This window comes from Schistocerca americana, chromosome 1, assembly GCF_021461395.2.
Source record: "Schistocerca americana isolate TAMUIC-IGC-003095 chromosome 1, iqSchAmer2.1, whole genome shotgun sequence".
NCBI classification, from domain to species: Eukaryota; Metazoa; Arthropoda; class Insecta; order Orthoptera; family Acrididae; genus Schistocerca; species Schistocerca americana.
In genome coordinates this window covers 931,006,421-931,018,455 of record NC_060119.1, presented here as the reverse complement: position 1 = coordinate 931,018,455, position 12,035 = coordinate 931,006,421, and the positions used below count along the sequence as shown (strand labels likewise).

At 43.6% G+C, this 12,035-nt stretch overlaps 1 protein-coding gene across 1 annotated transcript in view; it reads right to left on the bottom strand.

Moving 5' to 3' along the window:
* The window catches only part of LOC124547947 (venom serine protease-like), a 295,517-nt gene extending 289,230 nt beyond the window's left edge, over positions 1 to 6,287 (bottom strand). The window contains exon 1 of the mRNA XM_047125144.1: positions 6,127 to 6,287. The gene's annotated coding sequence lies outside the window, so the exon portion shown is untranslated. The remainder of the gene's footprint in view (positions 1 to 6,126) is intronic.
* Positions 6,288 to 12,035: the final 5,748 nt, after the last annotated feature.

Below are 12,035 nucleotides of genomic sequence, written 5' to 3'. Positions count from 1 at the left end.
TAAAATTATGCTGGTATTTGTTTTCTATCCCCGAACACAATGCCCCTGTAGAAAGAGTATTTTCGCTGATGTCGGCCCAGTGGACTGATGAGAGAAACTGACTGCTGCCATGAAGCGTGGAATCAATCTTACAGTGCCAGTTTAACTAAAGGCTGACTTGCACGGAGCTTTACAAATACGTAAAATGGAAAAAATACTTGCTGAAAAATATGAAATCTTCCGAAAAATATGGTGTACCGATACTTCTGTCACAACAAAATCCATGTAAATGTGATCTAAATAAAAAGTCATTATATTAAATAAAATTCTTACTTCATTTTTACATCCCCATGTGAGAGTGTCCCGACGAGGTCCCCGCTAGATATGGCAACCATAGATAAGCTACAACTCTCATTCACCTTTACTTTTTCTAGACGTGACACTAACCAGCTCCCAGTAAGTGCAGAATATTTCGACGTTCTTGTGGCAGGAAGGTGAGGTGCTTTTCCAACAGGACAATGCTTGCTCACTGTCTCTGGCCAGTCTGGTCTCTGGATTTGTCTTCAATTGAGCACATGTGAGATATGATGGGATGAGAAGTGACTCATTCGACTTGTCAACCAACAACTCTTACATAACAACATGAACAGGTCGAGAAGGTGTGGCCTAACGTACCCCAGGACAGTATTCGCCATCAGTATGATCGACTGGGTGCGAGTAAGTGCCTGCATTGCCACCCGTGGAGGCTACACCACATAGTTACATGGTGACAATTATTGAACTATATGAAAAAACGTAAATTAGTTACAAACTACGTCATGCACACACTTTATTCAACACGTTAAACGTCACTGCAGATAGTCGGATTAGGTCATGACATGTTCGCCATCATTGGCGATGACGTGGTGCAGACGAATTGCGAAATTCTGCGTGACCCGCTGAAGTGACGGAACATCAATGCTGTCGATGACTTTCTGAATATCTGTTTTCAGCTCAGCAATGGTTTTGAGATTAATGCTGTACAACTTGTCTTTAATGTGTTCAGGTCCAGAGAATATGGCGGCCAATCGAAGCCCATGCCAGTGGCCTCTGTGTACCCCAGAGCCAGAATGTGGTCCCCAATGTGCTCCTCCAGGACATCAAACACTCTCCTGCTTCGATGGGGTCGAGCTCTGTCTTGCATGAGCTACACCTTGTCGAAATAAGGGTCACTTTGGATAATGAGGATGAAATCATTTTCCAAAACCGTTCGGTAGTCACCGTGCCATCAAGGAATATCGCACCGATTATTTCGTGACTGGACGCTGCACACCACACAGTCAGCCGTTGAGAGTGAAGACACTTTTCAATAGCGAAACGCGGATTCTCAGTTCCCCAAATGCCCCAATTTTGCTTATTGACGACCCATCGAAATGAAAGTGGGCTTCGTCGTTAAACCAAATCATACAGCACATACTAATTCCCGCCATGCCCCGCGGCCAACCGTGCAGTTTGAACGTCCTAACGCAAACCGTTCAGAAGCTATGACGATTTTATTTCATATAGTTCAATAATTGCCACCCTGTATATGGGTGTTTCAGCATGGGCCGATACCTGGTACCTCAAAACAGCCTGTGCTATTGATCTGCAAATATAATCATTTCAGGTACTCTCTATGCACTGTTGAAACAATAAATCCTGAGTGAATTGGAAACCTATAAAAGGATGTACTATTTTTTTCCAGCGGAGAACATTCTTTCTCCTTTTATATAATTTTAAACAAAAATTATATACACAAGAAAGTGCTGTTTTGTTTGTTTTCTTCCTCGCCATTTGTTTCACAGAAAACAAGAAAGTTGTATTTATAGCTTACCAGCTTATGATTAGAATATTACTAAGGAATCTGAATTGTTTCATACATTGTAATCCTACCTATTCGCAGATTAAAACTATGCGAAATATTGTCACTGAAGCTACTATCCTCACAGACCCAGAAACTGGAGAGGTCTCTCTCATACCACCTACACCAGTTATACCAATCGATTAACCCTTTCAAGATTCGTTTGCAATTATAATAAACAAGCCTCAAGATCAGAGAAAGAGGATAAAAGAAGATGGACAGACAGGGAACAGAGGAGATGGACAGAGAGATTATTGAGGATATGGACATAGAGAGGGGGATGGAGGAGATGTACATAGAGGGTGAATGGAGGAGATGGACAGAGAAGGATGCAGAGGAGATGGACAGGGAGAGGAACAGAGGAGATGGATAAACTGAGAGGAATACAGGAGGTGGACAGAGAGGGGATGGAGGAGACTGACAGAGAGGGAACAGAGGAGGCAGACAGAGAGGGGACAAAGGAGATAGGCATAGATAGTGAGTGGAGGGGATGGGCATAGAGGGGCGATGGATGGATGGAGAAGGAGTGAGAGAGGAGGAGGAGGAGTGAGAAGAGATGAACAGAGAGAGAAGGGGGAAGGAGTTTAGGATTTTTTTCAAGTCCCATACAGATCTAGCAGTTAGCGAGCATTGCTGGGTTCGTCAGTAACTATAAGACCCTCGTGGCAGGACTAAGATTTGGCCTCTCTTCTTTGGTGCCAGGCACAGTTGTATTTGGGGAAGTGCTTTAATCTTTATATTGTTTTAGGAAGGCCGCACTGCTAAGTAAATGGTTTCCTGTCAGGAGATAAATTTGCTATGATTGGCCCATTGATGACAGGACAATTCATGCTTTAGCTTTTTGTAAATGGCAAGCAGGTAGTTGCTGCAGGACTCGAGCCCTTCAGTCGGCAGCATGATACACAATGTCAAGGTAAGTGCGTTTAAGTGAACGTCCATTATCACACTATCTGGACACCAGAAAAATGGTCGAGTGAAGTGCCTTACTCATCCGGCCTACCTCCCAGAACGAAGCACGCTTTGGTGCAACATCCCAGACGAGGCACCATGGCAAGCAAACAGGTAGTAAATCGTATATTTACAGACAGACCAAGGCCTGGTTCAATCACAGGAGGTAAAAGTAAGTAGAACTCTACCAGTTTTGCTGGTTTATTGTGGCAGAAGGACCCACCCAATCCTGATCTACACTATGTGATCAAAAGTATCCGGACACCTGGCTGAAATTGACTTATAAATTCGTGGCGCCCTCCACCGGTAATGCTGGAATTCAGTATAGTGTTGGCCCACCATTAGCCTTGACGACAGCTTCCACTCTAGCAGGCATACGTTCAATAAGGTGCTGGAAGGTTTCTTGGGGAATGGCAGCCCATTCTTCATGGAGTGCTGCACTGAGGAGACGTATCGATGTCGGGTGGTGAGGGTCAGGACTCTGTGCAAGCCAGTCCATCACAGGGATGTTATTGTCGCGTAACCACTCCGCCACAAGCCGTGCATTATGAACGGGTGCTCATAGTGTTGAAAGATGCAGTCGTCATTCCCGAATTGCTCTTCAACAGTGGGAAGCAAGAAGGCGCTTAAAACATCATGTAGACCTGTGTCGTGATAGTGCCACGCAAAAAAAAACAAGGGGTGCAAGCCCCCTCCATGAAAAACATGACCACGCCATAACACCACCGCCTCCGAATTTTTCTGTTGGCGCTAAACACGCTGGCAGATGACGTTCACAAGGCATTCGCCATACCCACACCCTGCCATCGGATCGCCACATTGTGTACCGTGATTCGTCACTCCACTTTTCAATCGTCCAAAGTTTACGCTCCTTACACCAAGAGAAGCGTCGTTTGGCATTTACCAGCGTGATGTGTGGCCTATGAGCAGCTGCTCGACCATGAAATCCAAGTTTTCTTGCCTCTCGCCTAACTGTCATAGTATCTGCAATGGATCCTGACGCAGTTTGGAATTCCTGTGTGATGGTCTGGATAGATGTCTGCCTATTACACGTTGCGGCGATCTCCAACTGTCGGTGGTCTCTGTCAGTCAACAGACGAGATCGGCCTGTACGCTTTTGTGCTGAACGTGTCCCTTCACGTTTCCACTTGACTATCACATCGGAAACAGTGGACCTTGGGATGTTTAGGAGTGTGGAAATCTCGAGCACTGACGTATGACACAAGTGACACCCAATCACCTGATCATGTTCCAAGTCCGTGAATTCCGCGGAGCGCTGCTCTCTCGCAATGTGTAATGACTACTGAGGTCGCTGAAATGGAGTACTTGTCAGTAGGTGGCAGCACAATGCACCTAATTTGAAAAACATATGTTTTTGGGGGTGTCGGGATACTTTTGATCACAAAGTGTATGTAGAGTGAGCGCTTTACTAACCGAGGCTGTATTTAACACACTCAGACGGGGCCAGCAATAGGACACTGAATTTATAAGTATGAACAATCCTTGTTCTGAAAGTTACCTCCTGTAATCAGTCACAATATTAATGTATTATGAATTACATCTGTTTATTCACGACTAGTTCGAGTAACCATCGCTCATTATCAAACATCGAATCTACGCTATACTCTTGTATTTGCATTAACAAATATGTTATTAATTGAACTGAAATCTTAGCTCTCTGTTGGGAATATCTATTCTGGAGTCTCGGCTAATATGTCTTCCCATAGAATTGTTGGTCTGCTGGCGTCGACGGATCAGTTTTCAACTCTTTTGCATTGTATTGAAATTGCGTTATTTATTTGTTAACAGGAGATTTCCTGTCGTAACAGAAGCGTGCTATGCGTGGATAACACTTCCAAACACTCTGTTCAGTATAAAATAGTTGAGCGGATCGTAGCTGCTCGAGTGCAAGCTGATAATGTTGTGGCTAACTGAATAAAATAGAGAGGAGAAGCTTAGCGTCCGCTGGTTCGCTCGCGCTTGCATAGTAAGTACATGTAAACATGTATTAGGCCTACCGAAAAATTAATGTATTAATGAGCCGTTTCATTTTCTATGGAATTCTGATAAAGTCAATTTGTCGTGGCGACTGTTACATAGCTTTCTTTGATTTAATTTACAAATTGCAGCACATTCTAAACTTTTCACACTAATTATGCTTCTAATGCATGTTTTTTTCCGTATGTACTTCTAACCAAAAGGCGATTGTAACTGGAGTCCCAAGTTTTTGTTAATCATGCCTTTTGCCTTCTTGTGATATTTCCGTAGAAACTTTCATCCCCTAACACATATTTCTTTATATCTAACCGATGAGTGAAATACCAGTTTTCATGGTTTTAGCTTTCTTAATAACACAACGAAATATTTTCTTAAACATTTTCATCCAATATTTCACGTCCTTGGAGGTTGAATTTCCAAAAACAATGGAACACGTATTTTTTTCTTTCTGACAGAGTTACCAAATACAAATTTTCATAGATTAGGCTTTGGATAGTTTGAGACAACTTATCATCCCCTATTTTATCCCCGTAGGGGTGAATTTCCAAAAACACTGACAGACGTATTTTTTTTTTTTTTTTTAATTTCTGTCTGAGAAGTTAAATACCAATTATCATAGATGTAGCTTTTAAACAATGTGTAGTTCTTTAATGATGATTTATTTTTTAAAAAAAACTATCACTCACTATTCCACCAACATAAGGGCCAAATTTCCAAAAATGCTGAAACAAGTATTTCTTTATTCCTGACCAATTAACCAAATACGAGTTTTCGTAGGTCTACCATCAAAGCTGTCTTAATAGCGACATATTTTCAAACAACGTTACATCCCCTATTTCACCCTCTCTGGGGTGGAATTTCAAAAAATCCTTTTTCCAACGATGTCTATAGATCAACACCCTCTGGAAATTCCAAGTTTCTATTCTTAGTGGTTTGGGCTAAGCGATAGTGAGTCTGAGTGAGTCAGTCGGGACACTGCCTTTTATACATAGAGATAAGAAATACAGCAAAACTAACCTGTGGCGCGTCCTGTCAGAATTCCACGGTAAAATTCCCTTCTGCTGTTCGAACTACACTCGCTGCTCCATTTTGTTAACGAAGTATCATTTGTGCGAAAATGCTACCAAGCTTATTTTAACTATATCACGTAAGATGATATGATTTTATAGACTGAAGTCTTTCAGTCCTACTGCCAAAAATATGAAACAGACTACACTTGTTACACTGTTTATGCGTTTTCGGAACCCTCGTTACGTGCTTCTAAATGCAATAAATTGTTATTGTTGCTACGATGTTGTTGCATCTCTGTTACGTTTTCCCACCTCTGCGGTGCTGAATGAAGACTGCCACGGACGGTACCCCGGTCTGCTGCCGCTGCAGCGCTGTCTCTGGCAGCGTGGAGGCGGCGCGAGGCCGCGTCTGGGTTCCGTTTGCTCAGCGCCGCAGCAGCTTCTGGCGTCGCCGCCTTAATGGGCCGCTTATCTGTGTGGCAGTGTCCTCCTCACTGCCTCTAATTATTGGAGATACACGCCAGGAAGCGATCGCTACTAGCTAAAGAGAAAGGGTCGTTTTGCAAGGACGTCAGGTGTAACATTGAAATGGGGCCACGAGTCCTAAATTTTTCATTTATTTTATGAATGCTTACCAGATTAAGGATCCGAGGCTCTCTTTTATACAGAACTGAGTAACTTACTTTTTTCATTTATAGTTATTTCACCCTCCTCGCCACAATTTGCTGGGCTCAGCAGTACGGACATCCTGCTCTTCTGCCAAAAGGCTGGAAAGTAAATAAAGATAAAGCAGTATGATTAAATGCTGTAACATTTTCATAATTTTCTTAAATCAATACATCTTTGATGGTATTAATATCATGTTAGAATGTTAACTTCCTTCGACTATTATTAAAACAAAAAAAAACTAAAAAGTAAAACAAAAATACGTAAACGGATATTTAAAAGGCGTTACAGACTGGTAGCTATCTTACAAGAAACACTGCTCTTGACTAAAAATTGAAGGACCTGCCCTGGGGAAGGATAAATTAGAAGAGAGAAAACGTCAAGTAGTCTCAAGCTTGTGTGCAAGCAGAGGGGTTCGATTAGGTTGGTGTTGGTTTGGATGGTAGACAACGACATCTTACCTTTCAAACGATAGGCCTATCGTTTCCACATAACAATCAATGGCAGTACATCCTATCACATTAACTGCTTCCTCTTCTTTTCCATCTGCTTCCCGGTGTTATATCTTTTTTATGGTCAACGTATAACGAGCCTTTGCTCATTTTCGATAGGACACTGTTTTCACATGTAAGCGATGTTCGTGTTTAAAGTTGTTACCATGCATGGTAGGGTATAGAAGAGGAGTGACAAGCGTACCATGTTGAGTGATCACTATGAAGGACACAGCGTGCCGCGTACTCGCCTGAGATAGCTTTATCAGCACGTGACAGAATTTGAGAGGGGCCTCATTATAGGTGTCCATTTGGTCCAGCTGGTCGAATGGTGCAATATCGATTTGTTGGGCATTTGGACGTACCAGTGGCCAGATGTTGGACAACATGGGAACTTGAGGGCAGGCATAATCACCATAAAGGTTCAAGTCGACTAAGTCTGACCACCACAAGAGATGATCGCCGTGTTGTGCACCAAGAATATCGTAACCCATTCACATCTGAGCCTACCACGAGAGAACAATTAAAGGACCATCCGCAACACTGTGTCATCCAGCACCAATGCCCGGTGATCAGCAACAACGTGTTAGGAAATTACTGTCCCATGCGCAGGCTGCCGTTAAGACCACAGCACTGATAGCCGCACTTGGAGTGGTGCTGTGACCCAGAAGCATGGTCTGCTGACGAATGGCGTCGCATAGTATTCAGCGATGAATAGCGGTTAAGCATTATCCCGGATGATCATCATCAGCGAATGTGGCTGCGGTGAAGGGTGAAGTCACATTGTGCTAACGTTTTGGGGAGGCACAGCGGCGTTACTACTGGCGTCCTAGTGTGCGAGTTTGGCTTGAAGACACAGCTAGCAGTGACAAAGACAGCTCTGATGACACAATGATACATTATGGGTAGCCTGTGTCCTCCTGTTTACCCCTCATGTGATAGTATCTTAGTGCCATTTCTCAACAGGACAATGCTCGTCTACACATGATACGTGTCTCCCTGAACTTTCTCACCAGGCTGATGCCAATTCCGTCGCAGTGCCAGTATACAGGGCATCAAGGACCAATTACAACGGCAGGAGGTAATACGACGGCTTTGTAACACCCTTCCCAACCCAATGAGTGCATGTGTCCAAGCCAGAGTGTGTGCAAGAGCACACTGATAAAAGGGCTCATACTGTCAAATTTGACTCGATGCTAGAGTCATTTGAATAAAATCAAACACTTTCCTTTTTTGTTAAGTTTCATTTTGTGTCCTCCTCCCATTCTGAGTGATTTCCTTTTTTGTCAGGCAGTGTACACAGTAGAGTACTCACTCAGCAACTGCAGTGCCTACCAAAACACCAAACTGGAAGCCAATCAGTTAAGTAAAGCTTTTCTCAAGCTAAAGGTTGGCCTGAACACCGCATACTTATGTAGTAGTGTTCGTATTGGAAGCAGTGCACTCTGGCATGCTTCCAACCGTAGAACTGTCTTACCCCGCCAGTTTAGTGGGCGTACAGTTTAATGCCCGGTCCAAACTGCAGATCACTTACTATTTTTTATATTAACGGATCACTAGCAGAGATGAAAGAAGTGATAAATGATAAAAAAATTCCAGGACTGACTGGGAGATCGAATTCTGGATCTGTGGCGTGGCACTCACCTGCACTGCCACTAAGTCACACCTAGCAAGATCACAATTAGAGACCCCTCACCACCACCTTCCTTCAACGCATCCAGCCTCATGCCTACCCCTACCTACCCCATGCATCCCCACAACACCACACATTTCCCACTTGTTCTAGTGTTCCTAAGAGGAACCCATCGATTCTACTATCTGTCCTGCACACGAGACATCACAAGATTCTCTAATATCACCGGCAACTACACAGCTTTCACTAACACCCTAAAGACAAATAAACGTCGGGACTGGTAACAAAATATGCAGAACTGAACACCACACTTCATGTAAACCTAATAAAGCATTCCACCTTTTCTCCACTACAAATCGCCCAATACATTATCCTGTACTCCACAACGATCAACTACTACCAGACGACCTCAATAAGTATATGCTGTCAAAAGGAGCATAAAACGTATTTAAACTGAAAAGGCCGTCCAAGGATGTCTAGTTGCGGTATTGGCATGCAAATTCCCACCTTCGTCATTGATGACAAGCTGTGAGCTTGGGTGCATTAACCAGGCACTTGCAGCAGATGCCAACACACAGCATCATTCACTGAAAGCTAGTTGAGCAGAAACTGTTGGTAGCCCCTTGGTTCATCTGGGCGATCAGTTGCTCAACAGTTACACATATATTTGGCCACACATATCTCTGCAGCCATCGTTAATCCCTGACATTTATGGCCTGTGGTGAAATACAGTTGCCTTGGCGTCGGTTTTTGATGCGCAATATACTTTCACCACAGCAGCATGTCAACAGTTTACAAACTTAGTTGTTTTGGAAATGCTTCCACCCTTGGCCCAAACGCCAATCATCGTGTCGTTTTGGACGTCAGATCAATTGTTCCGTTTCCACATCACGACAACGAATGCATTGTTTTCCGCGTCCCCCCCCCCTCCGCCCCCCCCCCCCCCATCCCTCCCGGCATGCTTTATATATCCTCCACGGCTAAAGCTGCCACCTGCCGTCTGTGAGTGGTTATTGCATGTTCACGTCGAGCATGTGGTTACATTAATGTGACTTAATATGACTGGGCTGTATGTTTCTCATACTCTAAGGGTTCAAAACTTTATAACCACCTGCTTAATATCGAGTTGGTCAACCTTGTGAATGCAATACAGCGCATTCTTGAGTGTGGTGGAATAGACGAGACCTGGGTAGGTTTCCAGAGATATGTGGCACTAGGTGCCCTACGCCCATGTCACATACTTCCTGTAAGTTACGGACCAGCAGTTTGTGAATGCAGATCTGGCGCCCGATAGTGTCCCAAGTGTGTTCCATCTGGTTCAGATCAGGCGAAATTTGTAGGCAGGACCTCAACGCGAGTTCACTGTTATGCTCCTCAGCCTGATTCTGGCCTAGTGATACAGAAAGTCATCCTGCTGGAATATGCCATCACGCATGAAGGTATGCAAGTAGGTTCACAAAAATATCATGATGACTTCAGTTGCCATTACAGGTCCCATGGAAGCCCAGGTGACTGTCCCCCATAGCACAATACTGCTCTCCCCGCCCCCCTGCCTCTCCCCCCTCCCCCCCCCCCCCCCCCCGCCTCACTAGACTGCGGTACATGTTTCTGGAACAACCGTATGCCCGGGTAATGGCGTGTGAGGACACAGCCATCGACGTAAAGTTGCAAGAAACGTGATTCATCCGACAAGATTACATGTTTCCATTGGTCCACGGTCCAATCTCGATGATCCTGTGCCCAGTGCAATCGTAGCTGACGATGTCGTTGAGTTAACATGGGAACATGTGCAGGTCGACTGCTGCGGAACCATATGTGGACTGAACAGTGCGTTCTGATACTTCTTTGATGCACTAGGATCGTATTCTGCTACAGATCGCCACATGTCCTGCTTTACAGAGCGGGACAGCCTTCAACATCCACATTCTGTGACGAGATAGAGATGTTTGCTGTCCAAGATCAGTTTGCGGCACAGTCATTTCAGGGTAAATGGCTAGTGTAGGATGTAAATTGTTTTTTTATAAAAGCAAATAAATACAGTATGCAAAAGTGGTGTAATTATCGAAATAAAATCCAGTTCTAATCTTGGCTTAGTTTTGTTTATTCTGGGTGAGGTATCTTGAACAGAATATCCTACGCGCCAACCAGCATGGATTCCGAAAACATCGATCATGCGATCATGTGAAACCCAACCAACACTTTTCCCATATGACACACTGAAAGCTTTGGTTCAAGCCAGTCATGTAGATAGAGCAGTTCTTTGTTTCCGAAAAGCGTTTGACTCAGTACCACACCCACGCTTATTGTCAAAAGCTCAATCATATGGCATATCAAGTGAAATTTGAGACTTGATTGAGGACTTTTTGGGAGGGAGGACATAGAATATTATTTTGTATGGAGAGTCATCGTCAGATGTAGAAGTAATTTCAGGAGTGCCCAGAGAAATGTGTTAGGGCTCTTGCTGTTCACATTGTATATTGACGACCTTGTGTACGATATAGTGACCTCAGACTTTATGCAGATGATGCCGTTACCTATAATGAAGTACTATCTGAAAGAAGCTGCGTAAATATTCAGTCAGACCTTGATGCAAAGGTTCGCAAGCTGCTTTAAATATTCAGAAATGTAAAACGGTGCAGTTCACAAAATGAAGAAATGTAGTATACTGTGTCTGTAATATCAGTGAGTCACAGTTGGAACCTGTCAACCCATACTAATACCTGGGTGTAACATTTTGTAGGGATATGAAATGGAATTATCACATAGGTTCAGTCACAGCTAAAGTAGGTGGTAGACCTCGGTTTAATGGTAGAATACTGAGGAAGTGCACTCAGTCTAGAAAGGAAATTGCTTACAGATCATTCTTACAACCCATTCTAGAATATTACTCAATTGTGTGGGACCTGTAATAGATAGGTCTGACAGAGGAAATTGAACGTATACAGAGCAGGGCAGCACAAATGGTCACAGGTTTGTTTTATTCATGGAATAGTGTTACCAAGATGCTGAAGAAACTGAAGTGGCAGGATCTTGAAGATAGACGTAAATTATCCCGAGAAAATCTACTAACAAAGTTTGAAGAATCGCTTTTAACTGATGACTCTAGCGCTATGCTACAACCCTCTACTTATCGCTCAAACAGGTAAAGTGAGGCCATGCACGACCTAGCGCAATTGTGTAACAGGATTTCACACCCCTCAATAGTACTCACAACTTATACCATCGCAGTATTTCACTTAGCACTACGACTGTGAACATAGGTCTACACACAATTGCTACGCGATCGTTTGAATGAGAGGAATGTTTTTCCTTTCAACCATTCTGCCTACTGTCAAGAAATTTGGTGTTTCAATCGTTCTTTCCTTAGCAGACGGTCTTCGCGTTTTTCTTGGCTTCGTCATCTTCCTGTTAAAATTTCCAGTTCTGCATGT